Below are 10024 nucleotides of genomic sequence, written 5' to 3' on the forward strand. Positions count from 1 at the left end.
TAGAAGCAGAGGGCAAAATAGAAATTGAAAGAATTCACCAGTAACCTCCTGAAAGAGATCCCAAAAGAAAAACTTCCAGGATTTTACAGCCAAATTCCAAAATTCTCAAGTCAAACAGAAAATACTAAAAGCTGCCAGAAACAAGCAGTTCAACTACTGTGGCTCTGTAGTCAGAATTACACAGATCTGGCAGCATTTACAATAAGGGCTCATAGGGATTAGAACATGATATTGCAGAAGGCAAAAGATCTTGGTTTACAACCAAGAATCAACTACACAGCAAAACTGAAATCCTCTTTCAGGGGAAAAGATGGACTTTCAGTGAAACAGGGGACTTCCAAACTTTCCTCTTGAAACAACCAGAGATGAACAGAAAGTTTGATCTCCAAGTACAGGACTCTGGTGAGCCATAGAGAGGGTGGATGAGAAGGATTAACTATGAGGAACTTAATGATATTGAACTGTTTGTATTCCTCTGTGGGAAGAAGATACTGATAACTCATGAACTTTCTCATTTATAAGAGCTGTTAGGAGCATATATAGACAGGGCACAGGAAAGAGTAGAATATGATGGTATAATATAGTAAAAAGATGTAGTCAGGGGCAACTAGGTGGCATAGGGGGTGACTAGGTGGCACAGTGGATAGAGCACTAGCCTTGGAGTCAGGAGTACCTGAGTTCAAATTTGGCCTCAGACAATAATTACCTAGCTGTGTGGCCTTGGGACTCCCCATTACCTTGCAAAAACTAAAAAAAAAAAAAGATGGAGTCAATGGGTGATAAAGGGAAGTACTGGGAGAAAGAAGAGGGAAAAGGAGCTAAGAAATTTCATATAAAAGTCAAGAAAAAGCTTTTTCAATGGAGTGGAACAGGGAAAGGCAAAGGGGAATGAGTGAGCCTTCATTCTCATCAGAAATGGCTCAGAGAGGAAATAACATACAATTAATAACATACAATTACAAAAAATACCCATACAATTAATAGGGTATAGAAATCTATCTCATCCTAGAAAAAAATGAGAAGAAAGGGATGGGATAAGGGGGAATGGGGGGAGGGAAGGGGGAAATAGGTGATAGAAGAGAGAGAAGATTGTGGGAGAGGGTACTCAAATACAACACACTTTGGAACAGGGACAGGATGAAAGGAGAGAGAGAGAGAATAGAATAAATGAGAATGGGGAGGAACAAAGTGAAGGGAAATACAACTAGTAATAGTAACTGTGGGAAAAAATATTGAAGCAACTTCTCTGGTGGACTTATGATAAAGAAAGCAAATCACCCCAGAGAAAGAGCCATTGGAATCTGGACATAGACTGAAGTACATTTTTTTCCCTCTCTCTCTCACTATTCTTGAGGTTTCTCATCTTCTTAGGGGGGAGGGGGTTATGTTTACTCTTATAACATTCCTCAGATTCTAAAAAAATCGAAGATTTACCCCTTTTTATGAGAGCTTGCTGAACTCTTTTCAGAGCTGTTTATCTACCTTTGTTGTCTATCTGTCACTGGACAAATTCAGTGGTTCCAAGAAGCTGTAGCTTATGAAGTGATCACCCCTTGGTAAAACTCTCTGTAGAACAGCTAAACCAAGTTGAGGGAGGCTGACATTGGAGACCTAAGGGAATGTCAACCCAAGCTTGTGAGGATATCCCTCAGTGGAATGCTCGAATGAGAACAATTTGTCCCAGTGGCTGTAGAATGCTTAGAGCTTGGTCAGACATGGTTGATACCAGGCCACCAACTGTATTCAATTATCTTCACTTTTTTCCTGCCATTGACCTTACTCTGGAAGAGTGAGGCTGATGATTTTGTACAACCCTGCCTCATTTAAATCCACTTCACACCCAAGTCATCACCTGTGATGTCATTGGTACTCTTCAAAAAGGACAGAAAATAATAAGTCATTCTAGTCTATAGTCTTTCTTATTTCTTTTCTTTTTTTTTAAGATTTTTTTTCAAGGTAATGGGTTTAAGTGGCTTGCCCAAGGCCACACGACTAGGTAATTATTAAGCGTCTGAGGTCAGATTTAAACCCAGGTACTCCTGACTCCAAGGCTGGTGCTCTATTCACTGCACCACCTAGCCGCCCCCTTTTTGTTTTTTAATAGATAAGAATCCTGCATGCTTCTTCCTTCTATATAGCCCAGAAACTAAGAATGATTTGTTTTATGATGTGTTTTCTGAATTTTTCCTCCAACCTCTTTCCACTAAATTCAATTCAATTCAATTTGAAGCAGGGCACAAGGAAATGACCATATTGGCCTTGAAGATCATACCCTTTGGGACAGGAAAGCCTAGTGTGTAAAACACCACTATGTTCAATGAGTACTGTCTTAACCACTCCTTGGGAGGACCTGCCCCTGTGGCATGCATATTTGAGAATACCTGGAGGCAAGTGCTAAACCTCTCCCCAATCACCATCCTTTTCCAATCCACTTTGGAAATGTATTTAAGCTAGGTGCTCTTCTTTTCTCTCTTTTCTTTGCAGGACAATCACTTTCCCTCTGTAAGCTAGAACCACAGATTCCTGCCTATGTCACTGGAGCAATGTGGCCCCAGATTCATGTAACTGGATTTATGTTGAACAAGGTTTTCTTCTTTCCTCTTCACCCTGTCATTTTCTTCTCTCTTCTTTCCTCTAAGTTTTTTTCCTATGTTGTTTCTGGGCTTGTATCTAAATTCTTTCCGAGGTCTATTATTTCTGTAAACTTTTCAGACTTGCGAAATAAAACTCCAGAGCTTTACAACTCCAGGGCAGTCATGAGTTTTTTTATTTCTAAGCATTCTTATCTTTATTCCTCCTTCATCAAATTCTCTAAATATTTGATGATTGCCTGATATTTACCATGTACAATGGAGACTCCTTAAGTCTCAGAAGAAAAGGGAAAAAATGGTAACAACCTTGATTCGAGCAGCTTATATTCCATCTGTGTGGGAGGGGGAAGTATATAATTTTATGGTTTAGTGGCAATAAAATGATAACTTCATGTTTTTATGGAATCTATCATAAAACAGTTTGGGTTTAGGCCCAGGGCTAAGGCTACGTTAAGTCATTGAATTCTTCTGGGCCTAGGAAGTTGAAAGGTAGCAAACAATTGGAAAGTTTAGGAAACTGGTCTTGCAAAGTTAAATTATTTACCTTGAGCCTTAAGGGACCTGACCTAGGGTTTCCAGAAGGCAGATGTTAGAAGAGAAGAGAGAGCATTCTAAGCATGGAGGCCAAAAGCAGGGAGGAAGGAATGTTGGGTTGGGGAACAGGAAACAGACTAGTTTGGCTTAAAAACTTTTTTTAAAAGGTTGGAGGCAGATTATGATGAGCTTTAAATTCCCACCTGTATTGTGATTTTAAATGAGGTTCAGATTCGTTCCTGCAAATGACACTCTCACTGACACTCGTAAAAAATGAAAGTATTTTAATTACACAACACAAGGAGTAGATTGGTTACAATAACATTCAATACAGCAACTAATACATTAAAGACAATGGGTTAGTAATACTATAATCAAAGTAGAAGAAAAAGATAAAGATAACATCACCAATTCGGGGGAGCACCAACTCTGAACAGTCCGTGGCTGGGGGGATCCCAAGTTCTTGTCCAGCCTTTCTGTTAAGTCCAGGTTTGGGAAAGAAAAGAAGAAAGAAAGAAGGAAAGAGAGAAAGAGAGAGAGAGAGAGAGAGAGAGAGAGAGAGAGAGAGAGAGAGAGAGAGAGAAAAGTTCCAGGCAGAATCAATTCTCCATGGGTGAGATTCCCGCCAATGCTTGGAGCCTCAGAGTATTTATCAGTGGAGAACAGAGAAGGCTAGATGCTAATTTAGTTGGGAGGGAGTTCCTTTAACAGTAATATGGGAAAAGCCTACAAGTCTAGCAGTTTGAAGACTTCAAGGAAATGCCATAGGGGGCCGGAAGATTTTACTTTGAATAAGGTCAATACTGTGAGAATAGCCAGTTCTCCCCAGTACTACCTGTGTATTCCAAAGAGTGGCTGGCTCCTGGAGTCTTTGAAATGCAGCCAAATCACCTATGGAATGTCCAGGGGGTAAATTCGTGAGGAAGGCACATCCTCATACAGGCTCTAGAGAACTTACTTATAAGAAAACTTCATTTTCTTATTCACCACCTGAGTAGTTTGTTTTTATTTTAGAGGCAATAGGGAGCCACTGAAGCTTTTGCAGGTGGCGAATGGCATGGTTAGACCCATTTAGCCTATCAACTACCACTAACTCCAACAATCAAAAGGAATACTTTTCCTGAGTTTTCCAGATTTTCTCTATCATATATGCCACAGAAATCTCCTTACCCTAGAAACTCACTTCACTCTTAAACTTCTCATGAGAAGCTACAAACAGCCTCTACCCCTGAATCCTCTTCCTCTGATGAGCTGATTCTTCCCAGAACCTCCATTTTAAGGATCTACAGGCAGACCATGTCTTCTCAAGCTGAGCTCCTAACTAGGTAAACTTTCCTTACTATACAACAAATGTTTGTTGATTGATAATCACTGACTGATTTTCCATAAGTATGATTCCAAAAGACTGTCATAAGGAGATTTGAGCAATAGCTCACCCATAATAGGACCCAGAAAGAAGTTTGTTTTCAAAGGAAAACAACAATAACAATGACAATCTTCACTTTACTAATGTCATAGCTACATCTTCAAATTGGCTATGTTGTTTGAATTAAAATAAGGCAAGGAGGATATTTTAAAGTTCTCTGGTTCTATAATGAAAACTCACCATCTGAGGCAATTAGCATGATTAACAAACATCTAAAAGTCAGATTTCAGACAAAAGGTACTGCAAGTGAGGAGCTCTAGCTTCTGAAGGGTCTAATAAATGGCTCTATAACATTCTGCATTACAGAATGATTGGTAATATAAAATCATATATTTTGGTCTTTTTATAGCTCCTCTTTAGAAACACTGTTCCTCTGTGCCCCAGAAATGTGAATAGTATCCTGGACTCAGTGGGAGCACAAGACCAGGGGTCCAGTCCCAGCTCTACCATAACTAAGTGTGACTTTAGACCAATACCAGCATCAGTTGCCACACTTATCCTCCTCTCTCTTGACTTTTTTGCAAAATAATGAGACTGGACTAGAATAGTCTTTGTGATTTCTCTCACCTCTAACATTCTGTGATGTGTTTGAATGTAAGCTCCTTGAGGGTAAGGACTGTTTCATTTTTATCTTTGCATCCCTAATACCTAGCATAATGCTTGGCATATAAGGGTGCATAATAAATGCTTCTAGATGGATAATCAGTACTCAAATAATTAGATCTATGCATGAACCAGTTTGGAAGTTTTTGTCAATGAGTAGCTCACAATTCAATAATACCTTTGGATCTCCAAAGGTACTTGACCATGTCCTCCCATACACTCATTACGCTGTGCTGGAAGCCTTCCTTGCTATTTCCTGATATCATAAAGGTACTAGTAGACCTCCCTGACTAGACATCTGTCATCACTTACTATTTGCAAATAACCAGCCATCTTTTCTTATTAAACAGTTCCCTGATGGCATTTTTTGCTCCTTTTTCTTCCAACTTTTTCAGTGTTTATATGTTCACAACCTCAGTGTAAATAAACCATATTCTAGTTACCCCCGCTAGATTGCATAACAATTTTTAAAAATATGAATGTTTTCAAATGTGAAATTATTAGAACCATACTCATGTTTCTTTTTTAAAAGTTATTAATTTGGAAAATATCAACAAACATGAACATTACCATACACAAAGAGCAGAAAAGGAGAATTGTATGTGAAACCATGAATTGATATTATACAAAATGCTATACTACACCATTCTGTACAACATTATTTTGAAGTAAATGTTTAAGTAAAAGATTAATATTGAATGGGATCAGAACCATGTGTTACAGCATTGGTTCTCCTTAAACATTATAATCAGAAGACCCAGACCAGAGAACAAAAAGTTTATTTACTCTTCTCCAGAAGAGGGCACAACCTCCTAACATGAGCTGTAGCTCTAGGAGGAGTGCAAAGTGCTGAGGCGTGCAAACTCCTTTTATACTAGTCCCTAAAGCAATCCCAACTACCTGGCCTAATACCTATTGGTTAGATAGCTGGGCTCACAATCTTTCTGAAAGTATTTAGCCAATCAGCATAAAGCATTTTCTTTTTTTTTCTTTTAGGTTTTTGCAAGGCAATGGTGTTAAGTGGCTTGCCCAAGGTCACACAGTTAGGTAATTATTAAGTGTCTGAGGCTGAATTTGAACTCAGGTACTCCTGACTAGGCCAGTGTGCCACCTAGCCTCCCCTAGCATAAAGCATTTTCAAGCCCTATTTGCATAATTAATCAGATTCAGTTTTACCCTATCAAAGACAGATAATTCATTTTACCCTATCAGAGAAATAATTTTTTATCCTTCCATATATGGGGATCAATCAGCACAGTGCTGTATTATCTTTGTTACCAACTGACCTTGAGGAAGTAGAAACTTTGCTAATCTTGCTGAGGTGGCTTTCAGAAAAAGGAAGACTCATTGAAACAATGAATGAGGCTTCATTTATAGTCCCACTTAGTATCAACATCACCCTTCTTGTCTGTATCCCTTTCTGACCTTTCTTTTGTTCCATTTAGTGTATGGTTAATATTTCATTAATATTCTTCTCTTTCTATTTTTAAATATCACTGTCATTCTTACCACTAAACTTTAAATCTTCTCCTCTACTTCCCCCAAATCAAAACTCTCATAACTTTTAAAAATGTATTTAAAGCTAAAAGAGAAATGGATCATGAGTATACTTGAACATTGGTTCTTTGAATCCAAGTACTTAACTTTTATTTACTGTGGTAACAAGTCCTTCATTTAAATGATTTCTAAATTATAATTATGATTTTCTTCTTTTTTAAAACTTTTTTTTTTTTAGCTTTTCACTGGTGGAACTCCTGGTGTGGAAATTCTTTCTACCTATGCATATCAATGACTTTTCTGATTTCTAGTCTGGAAATGGAGAAGTTAATAATTGATTTTCCTAGAGTCACATAGCAAGTATCAGACCTAATTATTTCCTAACTCCAAGGCTAACCTTTTATTCAGTAGGCCATCTTGCATCTTGCATTGTGACCATACAAGAAAAATACAATTTCATGCACAAAATGTTTGGAAAAGTTAAGTTGACACAAATTATATTAATTCAGTCAAATTTTATGCTAATTTTGTGTACATGTTCTAATGGTTCAAATAATTCCAAATCATTCTACTTAATGCAGTGTAGCTTTTTGTGCCATGGGAAAGAGTATAATTTAATTTTATTTCATGAGAGGTACTGAGATATAGTTTTGCTGTTCAGTCATTTCAGTGTACTACATTTTGAGATCTCATTTAGGATTTCCTTGGCAGAGATACCGGAGTGGTTTGCCATTTCCTTCTCCAACTCATTTTACAGATAAGGAAAATGGTGCAAACAGGGTTAAGTGACTTGCCCAGTATCTCACAGTAAGTATCTGAGTGAAATGAAAATTTGAAGAAGTTCTCTTGACTTCAGGCCCAATATTTTACCCATTACATCACCAAGCTGTCCTGTGTTTTATTAGTATAGAGAACTGAGATAAAAACTCCCTGCACCAATAGAGGTTGTCCCTTCTTTGCAGTTAATGCTCAGTGTTCTGTTTAGTGCTCTTATAGCTAGGATCACATAGTCAACATGTGTTAGAGGTATGAATTGGGACAGCTAGATGACCCAGTGGATATAGCTGGGAACTTGGAGCCAGGAAGAACTGAATTCAAATCCTGCTTCAAGACCCTTTCTAGCTATAATGATATTGGGCAAAGGACTTAACCTCTGCCTTCCTCAATTCCCACATTTATGAAATGGAGATAATAGTAAATTCCCAGAGTTGTGAAGAGAAAATGAAATAATAGTTTTAAAATATTTTACAAACCTTAAAGCACATATACACACTAGCCATCAGCTTTGAGGCCAATTCTCATCCAATACATCAAACATCCAATGAAATACATATGAACATTTCTTTTTTTTTGTTAACCACAGACTCAATCTAATTCTGACAAAATGGAATCACAGATAAAAAGAATCCACTAAAACACATTCTTTCCTTTCTATATGAGAACTACTTTATGGTATATAGGTATTTCTCTGAAAATAGTGAAAGGCAAATCACTATTCTACAGAGATGGCTGTCTTCTTGGGAATTTGTGACATTAATTTAAAACCACTTATTTGAGAAGCCACTGATCTGGAGGCTTCAATTGCCAATTCTCCCTCTTGATTAGATTTCATTTCTCTGAAAAATCAATTGTACTATTAGCAATCTTGTCAACTGCTTCCAAGAAAACTTTTGTTTCCTTAGCTATATGGTTCCCATGAATGATAGAACTGAAAACCAGTTCAACTCCACTAACCTCAAAATTGCTATTTAAAAAAATTGCCCCATTTAAGGGTGGGTCTGGGAAAAAAAACCTGATAGTGAGTAAATCCCAAGGACAACTAGGTGTTGCAATGGATTGATTGCTGGACTAGGAGGTAAGACTACTTTCAAGAGTTAAAATCCATCCTTAGACACTACCCAGCTATTTGATCCTGGGCAAGTCACTAACCCTGTTTGCCTTAGTTTCCTCCTTTATAAAATGAACCGGAGAAGAGAATGGGAAACTACTCTAGTATCTTTGCCAAGAAAATCCCAAATGGGGCCATGAGTAGTCAGACATGCCTGAAATGACAAAATGACAATAAAATACCAACACAATGCCAAGCTCAGGGTAGGTGAAGAGGTCATCTAATTCAATCCATTTTTTTTACAGAGAAGAAAAACTGAGATCTGAAAAGGGGAAGTCATTTATCTAAAACTACATATCAAATAGGGATAAGTAACATTATCTGGCACAAAGAGAATGTGTGCTAATTGATAAATTAATCTAGGGAAGATGACAGTTTCATTTTTATCTTTGTATTACCAGAACTTGCTTAGCTGTATATTACCTGGCACATAGTAAGTGCTTAACATAACCTTGTAGTTTAACTGGGTTTTTTCCTTGTTCTTATACTCTCTCAAGAACTTTAATATCAGTGGGGAGGCATGGAAGAAACTGGCACAGGAATGCCCAGCATGACCTGCTCACATCAAAGAAGCGCTTACCATATTACCATACCAGGGCTATGCTCTGTGAACAAAGTAGAATCAAAGTAGCAGAAGGGAAATGTGAAATGCACAGATATAGAGAACCCTCTATCCCAAATGTTCAAAAGGACTAGTAAAGCTCTCTGAACTCATATTAGCCCACAGTCAAATATAATGTTCTTTGACTTCAACATTGTGATGTCATTGGTTCTATTCAAGAAAACAACTCTTGCTGCCCAATAGAGAGGTGTTCTCCATTAAATGTCAGCCCACCAGATTAAATCTTACTAAACTAAAACAATGCAAAAGAACTATAAGAACTGTCTGAGGATTATATACAATTTTGTGTACTTCTGGAATGCCCAACCTTACCCTACTGATTATACACCTCTTTGTGATTCAACTGCATACCAAATCAAATCATTGGGGCCACTCCCCATAACCTGACCCATCCTGCTCCCAAGACACAAGGGAACTAGAAATGGACTGATACTATCTATTGAACCCTGCCCTCCTTTTTTGTTTAAATTATGTCAAGACTGAATTTACCTGTTCCAAATCTTTGAATTCAGGATTGAAGTCAAGGTACCTTTCCTTCAAGCACACATCAATGGGCTCAGAGTCCTTCAATGGTTCAAGTTGGGTAGAAATGCAGACCAAAATGAAAATCTTGAAGTTCACCTGAATTTACTCTCCTCAGAATTTTTTGCATTCTTGTCTCTTTTAGTCAATAAAGACTAAAAAGTTTCACTTCCTGTTCCCTCATCTTTTGGCCTCTTTCATTGCTCTTAATTATCTGTGGTATTTTCTAATATCTCACCTCTTTTTAGACCCACAGGTTCAGTCAATGAGTCAACAGGTATTAAACCCTTACTATGAGGCAAACAATATGGTAATGGCTGGTGATACAAATGTAAAAAGAA

The sequence above is a fragment of the Macrotis lagotis genome, chromosome X, assembly GCF_037893015.1.
Source record: "Macrotis lagotis isolate mMagLag1 chromosome X, bilby.v1.9.chrom.fasta, whole genome shotgun sequence".
NCBI classification, from domain to species: domain Eukaryota; kingdom Metazoa; phylum Chordata; class Mammalia; order Peramelemorphia; family Peramelidae; genus Macrotis; species Macrotis lagotis.